This window comes from Lissotriton vulgaris, chromosome 9 (assembly GCF_964263255.1).
Source record: "Lissotriton vulgaris chromosome 9, aLisVul1.2, whole genome shotgun sequence".
In the NCBI taxonomy this organism is placed as follows: Eukaryota; Metazoa; Chordata; class Amphibia; order Caudata; family Salamandridae; genus Lissotriton; species Lissotriton vulgaris.
In genome coordinates this window covers 341,721,678-341,746,336 of record NC_141697.1, presented here as the reverse complement: position 1 = coordinate 341,746,336, position 24,659 = coordinate 341,721,678, and positions in this window count along the sequence as shown.

The window sequence follows — 24,659 nt, the reverse complement described above, 5'->3', positions numbered from 1 at the left end:
GGAGTTCAGAGAGGATGAGGTTCTGAAAGCGATTGCTGATAGCAGATGTAAGAAGGCTCCAGGACCGGATGGTGTCCCGCTTGATCTGGTTAGGGTCCTGAACTCCTGCCCTCACTTCTGTTTTTAATTCTGTTAGTAGCGTGGGTGTGCTCAGGTCCTGGCGTATGTCCATAATAGTCCCTGTCTTTAAAAAAGGCAAAGTGCATGATGTTAAATGCTATCACCCAATATCCCTCATGGATTCTATGGCCAAAATTATTGGGAGGGTAGTCCTGGATCCCCTACTTGACTGGATTGATACAAATAGAATACTCAACCCAAGCCAGTATGGATTTAGAAAGGGCCTAGGAACAATTGCGTGGTGCCTCAACCTTCACTTAAGTGTGGCCAAATATGATTATGCTAAAGAGTATCCACCAATTTGGCATTTATGGACCTGTCAAGCGCCTTTGACTGTGTTTTCAGAGCTAAGCTGTGGTCTATTTTAGAGAACATGGGCATTGACAAAGGCTGGTTTCATTTTTAAGATTTCTTCACTATGACCTTACGGCAACACTTAGGTATGGTAGTGCCGGTGAATGTACAGTACCGTTTAGTATTAAGCGGGGGTGCGCCAAGGATGCATACTTGCCCCACTTCTTTTTCTCTTTTACCCAAACGATCTGGAAAAAACCCTGGTTTCCTTTGGGGCAGATGTACCGTGTGTGGAGAAAAAGCCTGGATGGCCAATGGTCTCAAGAGGCTTATTTTCAGCTATGTTAGTTTCATGAGTGAGCTGGGTTTGGAGACTAACCTTAAGAAAACCTTTACAGTGGTTTTTGGCCCCAGGAACACAAAAACACACACTCTCAACATTGCTGGTAAAACATTAGAAAGGGTTGGCTCCTTCCCTTACATGGGCTTGGGCTTGGACTTCGATGATGGCTACACTTGGTCCACCTGTATTAAAAACAGAATAATTTGTTTTACCCAAGCTGTTGGTACTACTTCAACGCTTGCCATGTCCATTGGCAAAAAACCTATTGCGCTGATCGTAGAGATCTATAATCGGAAGTGTTTGCCAATTCTGACATATGGAATGGGTATCTAGGGATATAGGGATGCCCTTGCTATGCAGACAGAAGAGAACAGATTTTGTCACCGGCTACTAGGTGCCCCTCCATCAAACCCGCATTTTCCACTGCATCTGGAGCTAGGTCTGGAATATGTTCAAGACACTATTAATGCCACACCCTTAGCTCTTTGGTGTTCTATCTGGTACAAGAAAGAAGCTGAATTCAATCAGGTAGTCATCAGAGATTGTTTATCTTGTGACCATGGTGCGGAAATCCCATGATTAAAATTTATCAAAGAGAGTTTCTCGGAGCTGGGATGCGCACACTTGTTTGAGGATCCCGAGACAATTGTGAAGTAAGATAGAAACTGGGTCCAAGACAGTTTTTTTAAGCTTAAAGAAGCAACCAGGGAACAAACAAAAGTGGCCAAACCTGCAGTCCGAGAATACTGCATTATTCAAATGCTCCCAACTACTGCTCCATACTTATTATATGTGTCCAATGTGTTTGAGAGAACTCTGCTGGCAAGGTTCAGGTTAGGCTTCTTCCGTTGGTTAATATGTTTTCCCGTAGGTCAGTATTCCTTGGACTCCATTTGCATTTGTCCATGTGACAAGCACTCTTGCCAAACAATTGCACACTTCGTCTTCTTTTGTCAATTTTATTTGCCATTCACAACGAAATTTGTATTATCCCTGTTACGCAGTCATACATTTTCTCAGTGTAAAGCCGCCCTATTTCACCTGTTGCGACTCAATGACCCCTGTGTGTATCACGCAGTCACCAGCTTCTTGAAGTGTGTCTTAGCCAAAAGAAGGAGCATTTTATTTTGATGAAATAATTTTTACATTCTTTTTAAATAGCATTGTGGGTCCTGTACTGTAAAGGGAAAGTTTGTCCCTAGCATCTTACCTTCACTCATTCTATCCTTTTATTAGATTTGACGTCCTCGGACTTAAAATGGATGCACCATCACTTTACATATCGCAAATTATTATAATTTTTAGCTTTTTTAACATACATGTCTTAAACTGCATGATTTTTCCTATTGTATGTACCTTTTATGATCTGCCCTTTGGGAGATTGATACAAGATGATGATGATGATGATTACTTTCCTATTTAAGTAAGTCAGTATGAGAGATTATTGATGGAAATGTGTGATATCATGAAAATTAACAAAAATTATTAACATAAAGCAGTATATCTATGTATAAATGAGTCTTTCCCACACTTGTCTAAGTATTAATGATGGGAATAGGCATCTTTAGATTCTTCATTGTAATGCACCATAGCAAATGAGAAGTCGGTGCAACTAATTTTCCTTTTATGATGCATAAATGAAACTTTCAGCATGAAGGCTTTATATTGCTTGAGTCTTAGATTTCCTAAAACGACAATTTTACATTGAATTTTAAGAAAAGTTTGCAAGTATGTACTTTCAAAATTCCAGTGGTAGGCCATATTTTGAGTTGAACATTTCTATGCAATAACCATTGATAAAAGCTACAACTCTTTCAACATATGACATGCTTTATTGTATTTCGTTATGCTTCAACTTAATTATGAGCTCATTTATCAATTAAGAAATGTTGTCTTAAAACGCATTAAATTGCCTTTTTCCTTAGGCCTGCAATGTTTCCTAGTTTGGTTTGTAGGTTTCTCGCTACGCTTCACCCTAAAAAGTAACTTTATTTGTACTATTCACATGACATTCCTAAATAAACACATTCTTTTCTTGACACTTTTTTTGTGAGTGAAATCTTGAGAACTTGGACTCCTAAACCCCTACATGAAGAGCAACAAAGTGAATAGGGTCTTTGTCAACTAACCTGTATGGACAGAATGGACTGTCGTTTCTCATGACGTACCTGGGAAACAATTTGAAGCTTACCATTTTGTACCATGTGATCGGAAGGTAGTCACGTGTCGATTGGAACATATGGAGTTACAATTGATGTCACAATTGGACAATTTATGGTATAAAAGGTGACTTTCCTTGGAGGAGGAGAGCCGGCGCCCTTTTCCTTGCTGTTCTTCAGGGGCTCTTCTGTCTGCGTTCTTGTGTTTTTTTCCTCTTTCAGTTTTCCCTTGGATAAGGAGTCCTATCATGGATCCTCTTTGTCTATTCCTTTCTACTGGCATTAATTCCTGATGAACCTGCCTGCTGACAGATTTAGAGCTATCTAGTGAGGTTATCAGACAGAACGTTCCGGATTATAGCTACATTCCCCTTGCCCATGCCCATGGACTTTCCTTTGGTCGTCTTTAACCAGACCCTTTTGTTCATGCCGAGAGAACTTTTCTGAACTGTGGTAGGAAAACCCTAACCTAGATTCTTTATTTCAGCAATAGACCTATTTGACAAATGTGTAGTTTTATCCTACGTGCTGTAAGACTCATGACTGAACTACTTAAAATGTGCGTTATATGCATTGATTTTGGATCTTTTTTTTTCTTGTTTTTATTAAAAACCACCTCCACTGTTTCAGGTACAAAGGACATGCATATACAATTTAGGATCTTATAAGCAGTATACAGTCTGTCTGTGGTGTCCACATCTCATATCCTGTTCACAGGCAGTGTCACCATCACATGAGTGCACTATTTGTCAATTATGACAGTGCAAATGGAGTTCATATATTTTTTGTTCGTAGGACCTATACTCTACATAACAAATAAACAACACTAATGATCATCCCGAATAGGGAATTAGGTTCTCTACCCAACCCAACTCCTACCCCCTCCCCCACCCTCGTGACAGCGGCAGACAGGTGGCCCAACCTGGTTAACCTTAGTAGAGAGCTGATTAACCAGGCTAACCTGGTTAACTCATAACTGCACTCATAACTAGCATGTGAATCATGTGTTCATGTTGTGAGAAGGTGTAAGGAACGGCGACTCTTCAGGGTGTGTTGAGGTGAGTATGGTGCTCTGTGTGCCATGAGCGCTGTCCTTCTCACTCTCATTTGTTACACTGTCTTAAGACGACACTCCTTGGATAGTGGGTGCACTTGAAAGGTCGACATGGCAGATTGAAACTGCGCACAGACACTGCAGTGGCAGGTCTGAGATACCTCTACAGGGCTACACATGTGGGTGGCACAACCAGTGCTGCGGGCCCACCAGTAGCAGTTGATTTTACAGGCCCTGGCATACTCGGTGCACTTTATTAGGAACTTACCAGTAAATAAAATATGCCAATCATGGATAACTAATCATGATAACAATTTCCACAAGGGAAATTCCACTTTGACACTGATCAACAGTGGCAAAGTGCCCAAAGCCTCTAAGACAGCATAAACGAAATCCAGCACAGCATTAAAAATACAGGGGTTAGAGGCAAAATGTTAGGGGAACCACACCATGGATGCCAAGTTTAACAGTCAGGCTGAATGTGATTGGTTGGTTTTAAGGAATGTATCACCTGTACATGTGTGGTGGAGTTCAAAACATCCAGGCCTTGCATTACTAGTTCTGTTGCAAGTTTTTCAAGCCTTGTTATCAAATTCAAGAGTATTAGCATCAAAGAACATAACATTCTTGGATGACAAAAAACTGTAATAACATTCCACAGAATTTCCTAAAAAAGTTACAAAACATTATTAAAGCCTAAATAACACCTCTTTTATGTTTTTTTATATGTCTATAGTTATTTGGTGGTTCTAATATTTTCTAGGGTGGTATCTTGGCATACCTGTAACTGGCCATATGTGGGGCTGGACTCACTCCAAGGATAAGCCACAGTACAGTCACTGCTGTTTTGAGTCATTTTGGTACTAGTAACTCTAGAAGTGCAGTTTTTGAATAACAATGGCCATACACTTTCATGGAAGGGTGTTAGTCCCTCCCTAAACTCCTCCTTGCCCCACCCCTAAGCCCTCTCATTTTGTAATAATTACTCCCCATTTTTCAGTCATCCTCCTATATCCCACCCACATTTAGTACAAAATGGACGTGTACATGTGCAGTGATCTTTGTTGTTGAGGTGATGATCTCAAGAGAAAACATACGAGTGGTGGAGTTGGAGATCTCCACACATAGGTTTATAAATAGCATTTTGCAGTATACAAGTAGTACTATTGGAGTATTACTAAACGTACTACAAAGTGCAGTTTGTGAATAGGTCCCTGAATGTGTCTACAGGTGTCATTATGTAAGGGTTCCAGAGTGGTATCATCCCACTATATTAAGAGAGGTTAAGAGAGGTGGAGGGTGCACAGCAATGGTAGAATGGAGGTTCAAAGTGAAGTTGACTGGGTAGGGTGCACTCCTTGGACGCGTTTCCGCCAAACGCTTGAAAAATTGTCAAAGGAAGTGGTGTTCGCATAGGAAATGCGGGTACATCCCAGGGAGGCACACCCGGGTGGGTCAGAAACGATGATTCCACTGTTTCAAAGTAGGTTATTTATTTCCGTTTAAAGTACTTTTTTGTGTCCTTCATGATATTGTTTTCATATCAATAAAGTTTCAAAATATACAATCCAAAAGTCAATGATTTTGACGAACAGCTCCGATGCATTTCGGGCAAGACGCCCTTTCTCAAGGAGCGCTGAAAGAAGAAGACGAAATGGGTTTTCAGGAAGCGTGTGGGAGGAAAGCGAGTGAAGGGTTAGTAGTTGGATGTATATCACATGTTATATTGCATGATAAATATATTGCATCCACCACATCAACCTAAGGATACTATTGCAAGTTAAGTATAGAGCAAGCAGAGGCTAAGTTAAGAATAGTAATTATATTCTTACCTTGGAGATGCAGTGGATGCAATACTTTTTTAGATTAATGTTACCGTCCTCAATGTCCACAACTTCCAGAAATTGCATGAAATATCCTTTGCCCTCGGTGACATCACAGGAAGTACCATATAAGCTATGACCTAAAAATGGAACAATGTATCTTTATTTTCAAACACTTTTTATTGAAAACTTGAGCATGCAACAGGTCATTCAAAATCAATTGATAACAGGAGCTTAAAAGACTCCAGCATGCAGCATGGAAATTAATAGCAACTGATAAGAGGAGCAAACACACATTGACAAAAGCTGGCCTAAGGTACAAGAGCAGCTCTAAGACTGGGGAAATCACACAGGCTACAAAGCAGGTTGCAGGCAGCAACACCAAGGTAGCAACTGCGAATGCTAACTGTAGCATCCTACCAGCCCAGGTACTGGCCAATAACTACACTACACGCGGAAAGTAATTAAAAATGTCTTTATTCCGCTGTGTCAGAACTCAACATTCTAAGCCTGCCTTCAACTCACCCACCCAATGCTTACATCACAGGCCTCCGGTGTACAGTGGGAACCAAAAGAGTTCCAGTGTTCTTTATTCACAAGATACTACACCAAACAAAAACTTATAATCTGTACCCTGGACAGATATGGAGCAAGAAAGGACAAAAATGCAGATGTTATTGTGCATGCACAAATATAGATTTAAATAACATGTGAACTTGCTTGTAAAAACAGCAGTAAAAAGCAGGCAACGACAAAGTGAATATGTATGGTCTTTTTAACTTCTCTTAGCAAAAAAAAAAATTCTGTCACACTCATGCCACGTCACACTGTTCATATAGACTCAAACAACCCTAGCAACACTGTCAAAAGCATGATGCTCTTCCAAATAAAAACTGGAAAGCTGCTGTGGCGGTAGTTCAGCAGTAGTAGTATAGGTGAAGGCGCGGAAGGCGATGGTAGTATTGATAGCAGTGGCCACAGTAGTGGCAGTATGGGGGCAATATATATTCATGTTCGAAATAACAACAGACTTCGAGAAGATAAATCTATCTCTATGCCAGACTTAGAAAAAAGTTTGGAGAATCTGCCAAAAAAGTGGTTAAAATTGTATCCAACTTGCCATGAGGATTAATGCAGAAAACAAGTATTTCCTGTGAATTTAAAAAGCCTAAACAAATTATCTCTTCGTTTTAAGTGTTGACTTTTTGAGTGTTTTTTTCTTTTTTTTAAAGCGAACGTAGAGGCATAAACTACTGCTATTTACCTAAGGAACATACACTCTTGCAAGTTCACTTTCTGAGAAGCGGCTGCTTGCATAAGAAGGTGTCAACAATGAAAGACGTCCACAACAAAGCTTCGCTCTCTTTCCCATATGGACGGCGAATGTGAAATAAATCACACATTCAGGAACAGAAGGACTGGTTCAAATATCAGCCTGTGTTGCTAACAGTAGCAAAGGGGAACATGCTCAAACAAAGCAAAGCAGATTGTAGGTGGGTGGTATTTATGGATGACACATTTCATTTAAGAAGTTTTTTATTCGCAAAAGGTGGTTGAAAATAGTAAAGACGTTTCACGCATCTATATTTGCCTCCTCGGTGCGGAAGGGAACATTTTTGCCACTTTTAAAAGCATGTAATCTTTAACATTGTTTAATATCAAACATCGCAGGATGTCAAGTGTCGTGTACACAGCGCGCAGCATGAAGGAATACTCAGGACGCTGATCGTGTGTGTGGAGGTACTTCTTTATTTCTGTATCTCGTCAGTCCGTCAGGGCACGTCTGTCCTCGTCCTCTTCCTACTGTGTAATGTCCTTTCCTGTCCCTCGACAGGAAGTGGTGTCCGGTGACCTGGTCACCACCCTGTGACCCACAGGGTCCTAGCGTCCAGCATCTGTCGTCGTGGTCATCACATCTCCCCCCTTGTCACAACAAATACTTTTCCCATGCACAAGTCCTGGCGATACTATCCACTCTGTGGAAAGCTTGTGAGAGAGTGCAAGAGAGAGGGAGAGAGAGAGAGAGAGAGAGAGAGAGAGAGAGAGAGAGAGAGAGAGAGAGAGAGAGAGAGAGAGAGAGAGAGAGAGAGTCTCTACATTTCTTCTATCAGTCTCTTTGTCTTTTTGCACTCTCTTCTTGGTCTTTGTTCTCCGCTCTGTTCTGGTCCTCCACCTTCTTCTTTGTATGTTGTCGCTTCTCCGTTTGTTCCTTGCTCTCTTTCCTCCACTTCCGGTGTCGTTATTGCTCTTTCTCCTTCTTCCATTTTGAACTCCTTGAAGTGTGAGCTGTTTCTTGTTATCTTCCGATGGTCTGAGACCGCGGTCACCATTGACCCGTTTACTCCAGTCACTACCAGCGGATCTTTTGAAAAAGGGCTGTCTGATTTTCTTTGCTGTGTTTGCTTCACTATTACTAAGTCTCCTTCCTTTAGTTGGTGTTCAGCTGCATGTCTCTTTTTGTCAGCATATTCTTTCATTTTCTTTTTCTCTTTGTTGTCTCTTTCTGCGATCTCTTGTCTGCTGGTGTCTGCTATGGCTTCTCTCTGTGGTAGCCTTGTTTTGCTTGTTCTTCCTAACACCAGTTCTGCTGGACATCTGCCCGTGGTGCTGTGAGGGGTGTTCCTATAATCTCGTAGTACCTGACACAGCACTTGTCCAATGGAAATCTGTGTCAATTTTGCTCGCTGGATGGCTCTTTTGATGGTCCCCATAAATCGTTCTGCCATCCCGTTGGCTTGTGGCCACAGTGGAGTTATTTTCCTGTGTTTGATCCCCAGGTAGTCCACGAACCTGCGGAATTCTTCTCCTGAAAATGGAGGACCATTGTCTGTTTTCAGTGTTTGTGGTGAGCCCCAGGCAGCAAATATGTCGTCCAGCACTGGTAAGGTGGCATTTGCCGATGTCGAGGACACTTCCCTCACAATTGGGAATCTCGAAAATTCGTCAATGACTACCAGCAGGTACTTTCCAGTCTCCAGTGGCCCATAGAAGTCTGCCGCTAGTTCAGTCCATACTGTCAATGGCAGTTCCGACATCCTCAACGGTGTGGGCTTACTGGATGATCCAGTTACTTGACAGGTGTGACATTGTGACACTTCTTCCTCCACCATGCTGTCTAGTCCGGGGAACCACACTCTTTCTCTCAACATCTTCTTTGTCGCTACTATTCCTCTATGTGATTCATGTGCTATCTTGATTGTTCTCTTCCTTAGTCAATGTGGTATTACAATCCTTGAACCTCTCATCAGGACTCCGTTCTCTGTCTCCGACAATTCTTCGCCTATCTTTTTGAACGCCAACAGTTCTTCTTTGTCAACCCCTTCTTCTGTGACGGTGTTGCTATTGATGTGTCTCCATCTCTGTAGCCTCACTATCGTTCCTATTGTCTCCATTGTCGGATCTCTTTTTGTCTCTCGCTCCAGTTCTTCACTTGTTATTGACGCTGCAGTGTTTTGTTTCACGATGAAGTTTAGGTATTCTTCTGCCATTGTGGTACCACCATTCCGATACGGGAGCGGGTGTCGCGACATGTAGTCGGCTGGGTTTTGGTCTTTGCCAGGTTTGTGTATTATTTTGAAGTTATAGTCCATCAGCCTTATTCCCCATCTTTCTATTCTTGGTGGTATTTTCGCTTTTGGGTTGCCATAGATAGTCACTAGCGCTTGGTGGTCTGTCACTATTGTGAATGGTTTTCCATATATGAACATGTGGTAGTGCTCACATGCCCATACTACCGCCAAGCTCTCCTTCTCTGGTTGAGAGTAGGCACTCTCAACATCGGACAGGCTTTTGCTTCCGTATACTACTATTTGTCGAGGTGAATCTTTCCCAGGTTTGTGTTGTGCTAGTATTGCACCCAGGCCTACCGGGCTGGCGTCTACTGTTAGTTCTGTGCATAGGTTCGGGTCGAAGTACGCTAAGTGGTCTACTGCCGTCACTGACGCTCTTATCTCTTCAAACGCTTTTGTGCACTCTGTGGTCCATTCGAATGGGTGTCCTTGTTTTGTCAGTTCTCTCAATGGTGTGCTCACCATTGCGAAGTCTTTTATGTACCTCGAGCAGTAGCTGGCAAGGCCAAGAAACGAGCGCACGTCAGCGACGTCTTTTGGTTCACTCGTTTTTTCGAGCGTGTCTATCTTGCTCCTGCCTGGCCTCATTCCTTTTCGTAAGAATATGTGTCCAAAAAACACTAGTTCTTCTCTTCCCAGCTCGCATTTCTTCTCGTTTACTGTCAGGCCCACCTCTACTAACCGTGAGCATACTTCCCTCAGTGCCGTGTCATGTTCTCCGTCTGACTTCCCAAAAACCAGAATGTCATCGCTGTAGTTTAGACTGTTCGTTATCGGTCTTATTATCTGCCTGATCGTTTCTTGGAATATTTCTGCTGCTGAAGATATTCCAAAGCTCAGCCTTTTGTAGCGAAATAGTCCGAGGTGCGTTGAGAAGGTAATTATGTATCTGGATTGCTCATCTAGCTCCAATTGATGATATCCCTTGCACAGGTCTAGTTTGGAAAATGTTCTCATTCCTGTCAGGCAGCTTATCATGTCATCCAAATGTGGCCCTGGGTGCCTTTCTCTTTCGATGGCTGTGTTTGGTACTCTCATGTCCACACAGATTCTTATCTGCGTAGTGTCTTTCTTTGGTACAGCCACTATTGGGGACACCCATGGCGTTGGTCCCTCTGCGGGCTCAATGATATCCTGTGCCAGTAAGGCCTTTATTTCTTCCTCCACTTGAGGTTGTAGATGTATTGGTACCCTTCGGTGATGCTGTGCAACTGGCCTGACAGCCTCATTTATGTGTAGTGTTATTTGTTTTCCTTTTAGCTTTCCTAGTCCTTCCATTAGTTTCGGGAATTCCTGTAGTATGCTCTCTCTTTCTGACATGTGATACATCATTTTCAATAGTCCCATTACTTTTGCTGTAACATTGCTTAGTAGACACGGTGCTGAAATGTCTCCTCGTAACACATGTATTTCTTCTACGACAGTCTTGCCTTTGTGCGTCATGGTGTCCGTGAATTTTCCCATGTTTGTTACAGGATTTTGTGCACCCCATGTAAATACTCTTACACTTGATGGTTGTAGCGGCGGCTTCTTCTTCATCTTGTCATATTCTGTGGCACACATGATGTTGCACGTGGCTCCGCTGTCCAGTACAAATTGTGTTTGATGGGGCCCTACTTCAATTGTCACCCAATCCGTCTTCTTTATTGACTTCCTGTCTATTAGCCTGATATGTTCCTCTTCATGCCCTTCGTCCGTGGTCATGAGATATACGCGTTCTACTTTTCTTGTTGTTTCTTCCTCTTCCTCTTCTTCTCCTGATTCCCCCGACGAGCTCCTCTCCGTCCCTTCCATGTGCCGTACATGTATTGTTGTTGTTGTTCTTGGCTTCCCTGGCCTGCCACGTTCACTTTTGAATTGTCCACCTTGGCACATAGTAGCAAAATGGTTGCTTCTATTGCATTTTCTGCACGTTTGACCAAATGCTGGGCATGGTCCTCTGTGAGGGAATTCCAGGCCACACCTGTAGCATTGGGAACTTTGTTTCTTCGCCGCTTGTTCCTTGTGTCCTCCTTTCCAGTTCCCTTTCTTGCCGGTGTCTGCCATTCTATGTATTTGTTCTCCTTTTCGATCCATCTGTTTCGCTTGTATCATCGCTCTTGCTTCTGCCCTCGCAAGATCTAGAATTTTTTCTACAGTGGTCGGTTCTTTTAGTAGCCTTGTGCGAAATTCCGTGTCTCGGCAGCCTTCTATCAGTTTGAGGCGAAGTGCCTGTTCGTTGTCGTATTTTTCAAATTCGCAATGTGCTACTAGCTTTCTCAGCCTCGTTGCAAAATCATCCATCGACTCTTCTGGCTGCTGATATGCCATGTGAAAAGAATATCTCTCAAAGTCGACGTTTCTTTGCGGGTCGAACTTAGCCGTCAGACACTTTATTAATTTCTCGTATGTTTCTAATTCACTCTGTGGCAGTGTTATGAGGAGGTCATCCACCTCATCCCCCACTAGGTTCAAGAATAGATCTAACTTTTTTTCATCCACCACATCAGTCGCCTTCATGTATCCTTCAAATTTTATGATCCACTTTTCCCACCTGATGCCCACTTGTGGCTCCGATACAACGAAAGGCACTGGTCTGCGGTATTGTGCACTCTGTGACTTTGTGTCTGACATTTTCTTTAAACTCTTTTATTTCGAGCTATTTCTGTTGATATCTTTGCTCCTTTATTTCTTTCTTTAATATTCTTGTCTTATGGTGACAGTGTTGTCCCTTTTTCCGTCTTTTTTGGTGCACAGGACACGATGTTGATTTCTCTAAGTGTTCTTTTTATTTTCTTTCCTTTGTTTTGCCTTTATCTCCTATTCCTTGGCTTTGCCTGTGCTTTGTTTCTCCTTTTTCTTGCAATCTGCACTTTTTTTTCTTATTTTCGACCTTTTCCTGACTTTAAAATGACCGCCCAACTTTCCTGCTCGCTGATTGGCCCTCGTGCCTGACTCCAAAATGGCCGCCGAGACTCTCGCGAGACTTCTTAGCCAATCCGGGCACTGCCTGACTTCAAAATGGCCGCTGCGCTTATTCTTCGTTTCTATTGGCTCTCCCGCCTGGCTCCAATATGGCCGCCGAGACTCTCGCGAGAGCTCGCGCTGGCTTTTCAGCTCTTCGAACTTCGCGCTCTTGTTGCTGGCGCTTACCGGCTGTGTTGCTTTTTCTTTTGCGGCGGTCGGGGTGGGCTCCCACGTCGCTGCTGATTTCTGGACGGCGCTTCACTCTTCCCTCTTCCTTTTGGCCACAACGTGATCCAGGGTGGGCTCCTGGTTTCAAATCGCGATTTCTGCACGCAGGGACCGGATCCGTCCTTCGTCGCCAGATGTCGTGTACACAGCGCGCAGCATGAAGGAATACTCAGGACGCTGATCGTGTGTGTGGAGGTACTTCTTTATTTTTGTATCTCGTCAGTCCGTCAGGGCACGTCTGTCCTCGTCCTCTTCCTACTGTGTAATGTCCTTTCCTGTCGCTCGACAGGAAGTGGTGTTCGGTGACCTGGTCACCACCCTGTGACCCACAGGGTCCTAGCGTCCAGCATCTGTCGTCGTGGTCATCACATCTCCCCCCTTGTCACAACAAATACTTTTCCCATGCACAAGTCCTGGCGATACTATCCACTCTGTGGAAAGCTTGTGAGAGAGTGCAAGAGAGAGGAGAGAGAGAGAGAGAGAGAGAGAGAGAGAGAGAGAGAGAGAGAGAGAGAGAGAGAGAGAGAGTCTCTACATTTCTTCTATTAGTCTCTTTGTCTTTTTGCACTCTCTTCTTGGTCTTTGTTCTCCGCTCTGTTCTGGTCCTCCACCTTCTTCTTTGTATGTTGTCGCTTCTCCGTTTGTTCCTTGCTCTCTTTCCTCCACTTCCGGTGTCGTTATTGCTCTTTCTCCTTCTTCCATTTTGAACTCCTTGAAGTGTGAGCTGTTTCTTGTTATCTTCCGATGGTCTGAGACCGCGGTCACCATTGACCCGTTTACTCCAGTCACTACCAGCGGATCTTTTGAAAAAGGGCTGTCTGATTTTCTTTGCTGTGTTTGCTTCACTATTACTAAGTCTCCTTCCTTTAGTTGGTGTTCAGCTGCATGTCTCTTTTTGTCAGCATATTCTTTCATTTTCTTTTTCTCTTTGTTGTCTCTTTCTGCGATCTCTTGTCTGCTGGTGTCTGCTATGGCTTCTCTCTGTGGTAGCCTTGTTTTGCTTGTTCTTCCTAACACCAGTTCTGCTGAACATCTGCCCGTGGTGCTGTGAGGGGTGTTCCTATAATCTCGTAGTACCTGACACAGCACTTGTCCAATGGAAATCTGTGTCAATTTTGCTCGCTGGATGGCTCTTTTGATGGTCCCCATAAATCGTTCTGCCATCCCGTTGGCTTGTGGCCACAGTGGAGTTATTTTCCTGTGTTTGATCCCCAGGTAGTCCACGAACCTGCGGAATTCTTCTCCTGAAAATGGAGGACCATTGTCTGTTTTCAGTGTTTGTGGTGAGCCCCAGGCAGCAAATATGTCGTCCAGCACTGGTAAGGTGGCATTTGCCGATGTCGAGGACACTTCCCTCACAATTGGGAATCTCGAAAATTCGTCAATGACTACCAGCAGGTACTTTTCAGTCTCCAGTGGCCCATAGAAGTCTGCCGCTAGTTCAGTCCATACTGTCAATGGCAGTTCCGACATCCTCAACGGTGTGGGCTTACTGGATGATCCAGTTACTTGACAGGTGTGACATTGTGACACTTCTTCCTCCACCATGCTGTCTAGTCCGGGGAACCACACTCTTTCTCTCAACATCTTCTTTGTCGCTACTATTCCTCTATGTGATTCATGTGCTATCTTGATTGTTCTCTTCCTTAGTCAATGTGGTATTACAATCCTTGAACCTCTCATCAGGACTCCGTTCTCTGTCTCCGACAATTCTTCGCCTATCTTTTTGAACGCCAACAGTTCTTCTTTGTCAACCCCTTCTTCTGTGACGGTGTTGCTATTGATGTGTCTCCATCTCTGTAGCCTCACTATCGTTCCTATTGTCTCCATTGTCGGATCTCTTTTTGTCTCTCGCTCCAGTTCTTCACTTGTTATTGACGCTGGAGTGTTTTGTTTCACGATGAAGTTTAGGTATTCTTCTGCCATTGTGGTACCACCATTCCGATACGGGAGCGGGTGTCGCGACATGTAGTCGGCTGGGTTTTGGTCTTTGCCAGGTTTGTGTATTATTTTGAAGTTATAGTCCATCAGCCTTATTCCCCACCTTTCTATTCTTGGTGGTATTTTCGCTTTTGGGTTGCCATAGATAGTCACTAGCGCTTGGTGGTCTGTCACTATTGTGAATGGTTTTCCATATATGAACATGTGGTAGTGCTCACATGCCCATACTACCGCCAAGCTCTCCTTCTCTGGTTGAGAGTAGGCTCTCTCAACATCTGACAGGCTTTTGCTTCCGTATACTACTATTTGTCGAGGTGAATCTTTCCCAGGTTTGTGTTGTGCTAGTATTGCACCCAGGCCTACCGGGCTGGCGTCTACTGTTAGTTCTGTGCATAGGTTCGGGTCGAAGTACGCTAAGTGGTCTACTGCCGTCACTGACGCTCTTATCTCTTCAAACGCTTTTGTGCACTCTGTGGTCCATTCGAATGGGTGTCCTTGTTTTGTCAGTTCTCTCAATGGTGTGCTCACCATTGCGAAGTCTTTTATGTACCTCGAGCAGTAGCTTGTAAGGCCAAGAAACGAGCGTACGTCAGCGACGTCTTTTGGTTCACTCGTTTTTTCGAGCGTGTCTATCTTGCTCCTGTCTGGCCTCATTCCTTTTCGTAAGAATATGTGTCCAAAAAACACTAGTTCTTCTCTTCCCAGCTCGCATTTCTTCTCGTTTACTGTCAGGCCCACCTCTACTAACCGTGAGCATACTTCCCTCAGTGCCGTGTCATGTTCTCCGTCTGACTTCCCAAAAACCAGAATGTCATCGCTGTAGTTTAGACTGTTCGTTATCGGTCTTATTATCTGCCTGATCGTTTCTTGGAATATTTCTGCTGCTGAAGATATTCCAAAGCTCAGGCTTTTGTAGCGAAATAGTCCGAGGTGCGTTGAGAAGGTCGTTATGTATCTGGATTGCTCATCTAGCTCCAATTGATGATATCCCTTGCACAGGTCTAGTTTGGAAAATTTTCTCATTCCTGTCAGGCAGCTTATCATGTCGTCCAAATGTGGCCCTGGGTGCCTTTCTCTTTCGATGGCTGTGTTTGGTACTCTCATGTCCACACAGATTCTTATCTGCGTAGTGTCTTTCTTTGGTACAGCCACTATTGGGGACACCCATGGCGTTGGTCCCTCTGCGGGCTCAATGATATCCTGTGCCAGTAAGGCCTTTATTTCTTCCTCCACTTGAGGTTGTAGATGTATTGGTACCCTTCGGTGATGCTGTGCAACTGGCCTGACAGCCTCATTTATGTGTAGTGTTATTTGTTTTCCTTTTAGCTTTCCTAGTCCTTCCGTTAGTTTCGGGAATTCCTGTAGTATGCTCTCTTTTTCTGACATGTGATACATCATTTTCAATAGTCCCATTACTTTTGCTGTAACATTGCTTAGTAGACACGGTGCTGAAATGTCTCCTCGTAACACATGTATTTCTTCTACGACAGTCTTGCCTTTGTGCGTCATGGTGTCCGTGAATTTTCCCATGTTTGTTACAGGATTTTGTGCACCCCATGTAAATACTCTTACACTTGATGGTTGTAGCGGCGGCTTCTTCTTCATCTTGTCATATTCTGTGGCACACATGATGTTGCACGTGGCTCCGCTGTCCAGTACAAATTGTGTTTGATGGGGCCCTACTTCAATTGTCACCCAATCCGTCTTCTTTATTGACTTCCTGTCTATTAGCCTGATATGTTCCTCTTCATGCCCTTCGTCCGTGGTCATGAGATATAGGCGTTCTACTTTTCTTGTTGTTTCTTCCTCTTCCTCTTCTTCTCCTGATTCCCCCGACGAGCTCCTCTCCGTCGCTTCCATGTGCCGTACATGTATTGTTGTTGTTGTTCTTGGCTTCCCTGGCCTGCCACGTTCACTTTTGAATTGTCCACCTTGGCACATAGTAGCAAAATGGTTGCTTCTGTTGCATTTTCTGCACGTTTGACCAAATGCTGGGCATGGTCCTCTGTGAGGGAATTCCAGGCCACACCTGTAGCATTGGGAACTTTGTTTCTTCGCCGCTTGTTCCTTGTGTCCTCCTTTCCAGTTCCCTTTCTTGCCGGTGTCTGCCATTCTATGTATTTGTTCTCCTTTTCGATCCATCTGTTTCGCTTGTATCATCGCTCTTGCTTCTGCCCTCGCAAGATTAGAATTTTTTCTACAGTGGTCGGTTCTTTTAGTAGCCTTGTGCGAAATTCCGTGTCTCGGCAGCCTTCTATCAGTTTGAGGCGAAGTGCCTGTTCGTTGTCGTATTTTTCAAATTCGCAATGTGCTACTAGCTTTCTCAGCCTCGTTGCAAAATCATCCATTGACTCTTCTGGCTGCTGATATGCCATGTGAAAAGAATATCTCTCAAAGTCGACGTTTCTTTGCGGGTCGAACTTAGCCGTCAGACACTTTATTAATTTCTCGTATGTTTCTAATTCACTCTGTGGCAGTGTTATGAGGAGGCCATCCACCTCATCCCCCACTAGGTTCAAGAATAGATCTAACTTTTTTTCATCCACCACATCAGTCGCCTTCATGTATCCTTCTAATTTTATGATCCACTTTTCCCACCTGATGCCCACTTGTGGCTTCGATACAACGAAAGGCACTGGTCTGCGGTATTGTGCACTCTGTGACTTTGTGTCTGACATTTTCTTTAAACTCTTTTATTTCGAGCTATTTCTGTTGATATCTTTGCTCCTTTATTTCTTTCTTTAATATTCTTGTCTTATGGTGACAGTGTTGTCCCTTTTTCCGTCTTTTTTGGTGCACAGGACACGATGTTGATTTCTCTAAGTGTTCTTTTTATTTTATTTCCTTTGTTTTGCCTTTATCTCCTATTCCTTGGCTTTGCCTGTGCTTTGTTTCTCCTTTTTCTTGCAATCTGTACTTTTTTTTCTTATTTTCGACCTTTTCCTGACTTTAAAATGGCCGCCCAACTTTCCTGCTCGCTGATTGGCCCTCGCGCCTGACTCCAAAATGGCCGCCGAGACTCTCACGAGACTTCTTAGCCAATCCGGGCACTGCCTGACTTCAAAATGGCCGCCGCGCTTATTCTTCGTTTCTATTGGCTCTCCCGCCTGGCCCCAATATGCCCGCCGAGACTCTCGCGAGAGCTCGCGCTGGCTTTTCAGCTCTTCGAACTTCGCGCTCTTGTTGCTGGCGCTTACCGGCTGTGTTGCTTTTTCTTTTGCGGCGGTCGGGGTGGGCTCCCACGTCGCTGCTGATTTCTGGACAGCGCTTCACTCTTCCCTCTTCCTTTTGGCCACAACGCGATCCAGGGTGGGCTCCTGGTTTCAAATCGCGATTTCTGCACGCAGGGACCGGATCCGTCCTTCGTCGCCAGATGTCGTGTACACAGCGCGCAGCATGAAGGAATACTCAGGACGCTGATCGTGTGTGTGGAGGTACTTCTTTATTTTTGTATCTCGTCAGTCCGTCAGGGCACGTCTGTCCTCGTCCTCTTCCTACTGTGTAATGTCCTTTCCTGTCGCTCGACAGGAAGTGGTGTTCGGTGACCTGGTCACCACCCTGTGACCCACAGGGTCCTAGCGTCCAGCATCTGTCGTCGTGGTCATCACATCTCCCCCCTTGTCACAACAAATACTTTTCCCATGCACAAGTCCTGGCGATACTATCCACTCTGTGGAAAGCTTGTGAGAGAGTGCAAGAGAGAGGGAGAGAGAGAGAGAGAGAGAGAGAGAGAGAGAGAGAGAGAGAGAGAGAGAGAGAGAGAGAGAGAGAGAGAGAGAGAGTCTCTACATTTCTTCTATCAGTCTCTTTGTCTTTTTGCACTCTCTTCTTGGTCTTTGTTCTCCGCTCTGTTCTGGTCCTCCACCTTCTTCTTTGTATGTTGTTGCTTCTCCGTTTGTTCCTTGCTCTCTTTCCTCCACTTCCGGTGTCGTTATTGCTCTTTCTCCTTCTTCCATTTTGAACTCCTTGAAGTGTGAGCTGTTTCTTGTTATCTTCCGATGGTCTGAGACCGCGGTCACCATTGACCCGTTTACTCCAGTCACTACCAGCGGATCTTTTGAAAAAGGGCTGTCTGATTTTCTTTGCTGTGTTTGCTTCACTATTACTAAGTCTCCTTCCTTTAGTTGGTGTTCAGCTGCATGTCTCTTTTTGTCAGCATATTCTTTCATTTTCTTTTTCTCTTTGTTGTCTCTTTCTGCGATCTCTTGTCTGCTGGTGTCTGCTATGGCTTCTCTCTGTGGTAGCCTTGTTTTGCTTGTTCTTCCTAACACCAGTTCTGCTGGACATCTGCCCGTGGTGCTGTGAGGGGTGTTCCTATAATCTCGTAGTACCTGACACAGCACTTGTCCAATGGAAATCTGTGTCAATTTTGCTCGCTGGATGGCTCTTTTGATGGTCCCCATAAATCGTTCTGCCATCCCGTTGGCTTGTGGCCACAGTGGAGTTATTTTCCTGTGTTTGATCCCCAGGTAGTCCACGAACCTGCGGAATTCTTCTCCTGAAAATGGAGGACCATTGTCTGTTTTCAGTGTTTGTGGTGAGCCCCAGGCAGCAAATATGTCGTCCAGCACTGTTAAGGTGGCATTTGCCGATGTCGAGGACACTTCCCTCACAATTGGGAATCTCAAAAATTCGTCAATGACTACCAGCAGGTACTTTTCAGTCTCCAGTGGCCCATAGAAGTCTGCCGCTAGTTCAGTCCATACTGTCAATGGCAGTTCCGACATCCTCAACGGTGTGGGCTTACTGGATGATCCAGTTACTTGACAGGTGTGACATTGTGACACTTCTTCCTCCACCATGCTGTCTAGTCCGGGGAACCACACTCTTTCTCGCAACATCTTCTTTGTCGCTACTATTCCTCTATGTGATTCATGTGCTATCTTGATTGTTCTCTTCCTTAGTCAATGTGGTATTGCAATCCTTGAACCTCTCATCAGGACTCCGTTCTCTGTCTCCGACAATTCTTCGCCTATCTTTTTGAACGCCAACAGTTCTTCTTTGTCAACCCCTTCTTCTGTGACGGTGTTGCTATTGATGTGTCTCCATCTCTGTAGCCTTACTATCGTTCCTATTGTCTCCATTGTCGGATCTCTTTTTGTCTCTCGCTCCAGTTCTTCACTTGTTATTGACGCTGGAGTGTTTTGTTTCACGATGAAGTTTAGGTATTCTTCTGCCATTGTGGTACCACCATTCCGATACGGGAGCGGGTGTCGCGACATGTAGTCGGCTGGGTTTTGGTCTTTGCCAGGTTTGTGTATTATTTTGAAGTTATAGTCCATCAGCCTTATTCCCCACCTTTCTATTCTTGGTGGTATTTTCACTTTTGGGTTGCCATAGATAGTCACTAGCGCTTGGTGGTCTGTCACTATTGTGAATGGTTTTCCATATATGAACATGTGGTAGTGCTCACATGCCCATACTACCGCCAAGCTCTCCTTCTCTGGTTGAGAGTAGGCTCTCTCAACATCGGACAGGCTTTTGCTTCCGTATACTACTATTTGTCGAGGTGAATCTTTCCCAGGTTTGTGTTGTGCTAGTATTGCACCCAGGCCTACCGGGCTGGCGTCTACTGTTAGTTCTGTGCATAGGTTCGGGTCGAAGTACGCTAAGTGGTCTACTGCCGTCACTGACGCTCTTATCTCTTCAAATGCATTTATGCACTCTGTGGTCCATTCGAATGGGTGTCCTTGTTTTGTCAGTTCTCTCAATGGTGTGCTCACCGTTGCAAAGTCTTTTATGTACCTCGAGCAGTAGCTGGCAAGGCCAAGAAACGAGCGCACGTCAGCGACGTCTTTTGGTTCACTCGTTTTTTTGAGCGTGTCTATCTTGCTCCTGTCTGGCCTCATTCCTTTTCGTAAGAATATGTGTCCAAAAAACACTAGTTCTTCTCTTCCCAGCTCGCATTTCTTCTCGTTTACTGTCAGGCCCACCTCTACTAACCGTGAGCATACTTCCCTCAGTGCCGTGTCATGTTCTCCGTCTGACTTCCCAAAAACCAGAATGTCATCGCTGTAGTTTAGACTGTTCGTTATCGGTCTTATTATCTGCCTGATCGTTTCTTGGAATATTTCTGCTGCTGAAGATATTCCAAAGCTCAGCCTTTTGTAGTGAAATAGTCCGAGGTGCTTTGAGAAGGTCGTTATGTATCTGGATTGCTCATCTAGCTCCAATTGATGATATCCCTTGCACAGGTCTAGTTTGGAAAATTTTCTCATTCCTGTCAGGCAGCTTATCATGTCGTCCAAATGTGGTCCTGGGTGCCTTTCTCTTTCGATGGCTGTGTTTGGTACTCTCATGTCCACACAGATTCTTATCTGCGTAGTGTCTTTCTTTGGTACAGCCACTATTGGGGACACCCATGGCGTTGGTCCCTCTGCGGGCACAATGATATCCTGTGCCAGTAAGGCCTTTATTTCTTCCTCCACTTGAGGTTGTAGATGTATTGGTACCCTTCGGTGATGCTGTACAACTGGCCTGACAGCCTCATTTATGTGTAGTGTTATTTGTTTTCCTTTTAGCTTTCCTAGTCCTTCCGTTAGTTTCGGGAATTCCTGTAGTATGCTCTCTTTTTCTGACATGTGATACATCATTTTCAATAGTCCCATTACTTTTGCTGTAACATTGCTTAGTAGACACGGTGCTGAAATGTCTCCTCGTAACACATGTATTTCTTCTACGACAGTCTTGCCTTTGTGCGTCATGGTGTCCGTGAATTTTCCCATGTTTGTTACAGGATTTTGTGCACCCCATGTAAATACTCTTACACTTGATGGTTGTAGCGGCGGCTTCTTCTTCATCTTGTCATATTCTGTGGCACACATGATGTTGCACGTGGCTCCGCTGTCCAGTACAAATTGTGTTTGATGGGGCCCTACTTCAATTGTCACCCAATCCGTCTTCTTTATTGACTTCCTGTCTATTAGCCTGATATGTTCCTCTTCATGCCCTTCGTCCGTGGTCATGAGATATAGGCGTTCTACTTTTCTTGTTGTTTCTTCCTCTTCCTCTTCTTCTCCTGATTCCCCCGACGAGCTCCTCTCCGTCGCTTCCATGTGCCGTACATGTATTGTTGTTGTTGTTCTTGGCTTCCCTGGCCTGCCACGTTCACTTTTGAATTGTCCACCTTGGCACATAGTAGCAAAATGGTTGCTTCTGTTGCATTTTCTGCACGTTTGACCAAATGCTGGGCATGGTCCTCTGTGAGGGAATTCCAGGCCACACCTGTAGCATTGGGAACTTTGTTTCTTCGCCGCTTGTTCCTTGTGTCCTCCTTTCCAGTTCCCTTTCTTGCCGGTGTCTGCCATTCTATGTATTTGTTCTCCTTTTCGATCCATCTGTTTCGCTTGTATCATCGCTTTGCTTCTGCCCTCGCAAGATCTAGAATTTTTTCTACAGTGGTCGGTTCTTTTAGTAGCCTTGTGCGAAATTCCGTGTCTCGGCAGCCTTCTATCAGTTTGAGGCGAAGTGCCTGTTCGTTGTCGTATTTTTCAAATTCGCAATGTGCTACTAGCTTTCTCAGCCTCGTTGCAAAATCATCCATTGACTCTTCTGGCTGCTGATATGCCATGTGAAAAGAATATCTCTCAAAGTCGACGTTTCTTTGCGGGTCGAACTTAGCCGTCAGACACTTTATTAATTTCTCGTATGTTTCTAATTCACTCTGTGGCAGTGTTATGAGGAGGTCATCCACCTCATCCCCCACTAGGTTCAAGAATAGATCTAACTTTTTTTCATCCACCACATCAGTCGCCTTCATGTATCCTTCAAATTTTATGATCCACTTTTCCCACCTGATGCCCACTTGTGGCTCTGATACAACGAAAGGCACTGCTCTGCGGTATTGTGCACTCTGTGACTTTGTGTCTGACATTTTCTTTAAACTCTTTTATTTCGAGCTATTTCTGTTGATATCTTTGCTCCTTTATTTCTTTCTTTAATATTCTTGTCTTATGGTGACAGTGTTGTCCCTTTTTCCGTCTTATTTGGTGCACAGGACACGATGTTGATTTCGCTAAGTGTTCTTTTTATTTTCTTTCCTTTGTTTTGCCTTTATCTCCTATTCCTTGGCTTTGCCTGTGCTTTGTTTCTCCTTTTTCTTGCAATCTGCACTTTTTTTTCTTATTTTCGACCTTTTCCTGACTTTAAAATGGCCGCCCAACTTTCCTGCTCGCTGATTGGCCCTCGTGCCTGACTCCAAAATGGCCGCCGAGACTCTCGCGAGACTTCTTAGCCAATCCGGGCACTGCCTGACTTCAAAATGGCCGCTGCGCTTATTCTTCGTTTCTATTGGCTCTCCCGCCTGGCTCCAATATGGCCGCCGAGACTCTCGCGAGAGCTCGCGCTGGCTTTTCAGCTCTTCGAACTTCACGATCTTGTTGCTGGCGCTTACCGGCTGTGTTGCTTTTTCTTTTGCGGCGGTCGGGGTGGGCTCCCACGTCGCTGCTGATTTCTGGACGGCGCTTCACTCTTCCCTCTTCCTTTTGGCCACAACGTGATCCAGGGTGGGCTCCTGGTTTCAAATCGCGATTTCTGCACGCAGGGACCGGATCCGTCCTTCGTCGCCAGATGTCGTGTACACAGCGCGCAGCATGAAGGAATACTCAGGACGCTGATCGTGTGTGTGGAGGTACTTCTTTATTTTTGTATCTCGTCAGTCCGTCAGGGCACGTCTATCCTCGTCCTCTTCCTACTGTGTAATGTCCTTTCCTGTCGCTCGACAGGAAGTGGTGTTCGGTGACCTGGTCACCACCCTGTGACCCACAGGGTCCTAGCGTCCAGCATCTGTCGTCGTGGTCATCACATCTCCCCCCTTGTCACAACAAATACTTTTCCCATGCACAAGTCCTGGCGATACTATCCACTCTGTGGAAAGCTTGTGAGAGAGTGCAGGAGAGAGGGAGAGAGAGAGAGAGAGAGAGAGAGAGAGAGAGAGAGAGAGAGAGAGAGAGAGAGATTCTCTACATTTCTTCTATCAGTCTCTTTGTCTTTTTGCACTCTCTTCTTGGTCTTTGTTCTCCGCTCTGTTCTGGTCCTCCACCTTCTTCTTTGTATGTTGTCGCTTCTCCGTTTGTTCCTTGCTCTCTTTCCTCCACTTCCGGTGTCGTTATTGCTCTTTCTCCTTCTTCCATTTTGAACTCCTTGAAGTGTGAGCTGTTTCTTGTTATCTTCCGATGGTCTGAGACCGCGGTCACCATTGACCCGTTTACTCCAGTCACTACCAGCGGATCTTTTGAAAAAGGGCTGTCTGATTTTCTTTGCTGTGTTTGCTTCACTATTACTAAGTCTCCTTCCTTTAGTTGGTGTTCAGCTGCATGTCTCTTTTTGTCAGCATATTCTTTCATTTTCTTTTTCTCTTTGTTGTCTCTTTCTGCGATCTCTTGTCTGCTGGTGTCTGCTATGGCTTCTCTCTGTGGTAGCCTTGTTTTGCTTGTTCTTCCTAACACCAGTTCTGCTGGACATCTGCCCGTGGTGCTGTGAGGGGTGTTCCTATAATCTCGTAGTACCTGACACAGCACTTGTCCAATGGAAATCTGTGTCAATTTTGCTCGCTGGATGGCTCTTTTGATGGTCCCCATAAATCGTTCTGCCATCCCGTTGGCTTGTGGCCACAGTGGAGTTATTTTCCTGTGTTTGATCCCCAGGTAGTCCACGAACCTGCGGAATTCTTCTCCTGAAAATGGAGGACCATTGTCTGTTTTCAGTGTTTGTGGTGAGCCCCAGGCAGCAAATATGTCGTCCAGCACTGGTAAGGTGGCATTTGCCGATGTCGAGGACACTTCCCTCACAATTGGGAATCTCGAAAATTCGTCAATGACTACCAGCAGGTACTTTTCAGTCTCCAGTGGCCCATAGAAGTCTGCCGCTAGTTCAGTCCATACTGTCAATGGCAGTTCCGACATCCTCAACGGTGTGGGCTTACTGGATGATCCAGTTACTTGACAGGTGTGACATTGTGACACTTCTTCCTCCACCATGCTGTCTAGTCCGGGGAACCACACTCTTTCTCTCAACATCTTCTTTGTCGCTACTATTCCTCTATGTGATTCATGTGCTATCTTGATTGTTCTCTTCCTTAGTCAATGTGGTATTACAATCCTTGAACCTCTCATCAGGACTCCGTTCTCTGTCTCCGACAATTCTTCGCCTATCTTTTTGAACGCCAACAGTTCTTCTTTGTCA